Here is a 691-nt window from a genome sequence, read left to right on the forward strand (position 1 = left end):
GGCAAGCTCTGTTGAGAGTTCTGTTAATTTGCAATGGATCTTTCTTGTGCTAGAGGGGATACAGACTGGAGACACCTAGCCATTCAATGCAGTGCAATGCTCGCACTACACTTTACCAGAAGCTGCTCATAGCCATGCTGCTAGTGAACAACCTCATATCTCAAATAAGGACATTTTAGGGCAGTATGTTTTCGTGTAAATCTGGAAATGCTTGTGGATAGCCACACTGTTGATATGGGTTTGAATTGTGTTCTTAGTGTTGTTATCGTGTGCCTAATGTAGTTGTACAGAGAGGCTTGTATGCCTCTTCTGAACATTTGGATTCGTAAACCGCAGATCCCTGTGGCTGTGCTGTTCATGACGAATTGGTCATCATTCTCGGGTGGCTAAAGTGTCTTGGCAATATTCTCACATATGGTGACTTTGCAGTTCTTCAATTAGTGGCAATCTGATGGGCATCTGCTTCTAGAGTTTATTTAGTGAGAAACTTATAATTGTCATGAGTTTTTCTGGAGTGTTCTAGGCTCATGTTGGATATTCATCATTTCCTTCCTTCCCATGTTCTCTATCATGTTTCTGGGGTATCCATTGTTTGCCAGATCTGCCTTATGCCTAAGCTCTGTATGAACAGTTTTCTAGGTGTTGTAGTGAGGGAAGGCCCTTCTGATGTTAGATGTTACAAGGAGTTACA

Source organism: Macrobrachium nipponense, chromosome 1 (genome assembly GCF_015104395.2).
Source record: "Macrobrachium nipponense isolate FS-2020 chromosome 1, ASM1510439v2, whole genome shotgun sequence".
In the NCBI taxonomy this organism is placed as follows: Eukaryota; Metazoa; Arthropoda; class Malacostraca; order Decapoda; family Palaemonidae; genus Macrobrachium; species Macrobrachium nipponense.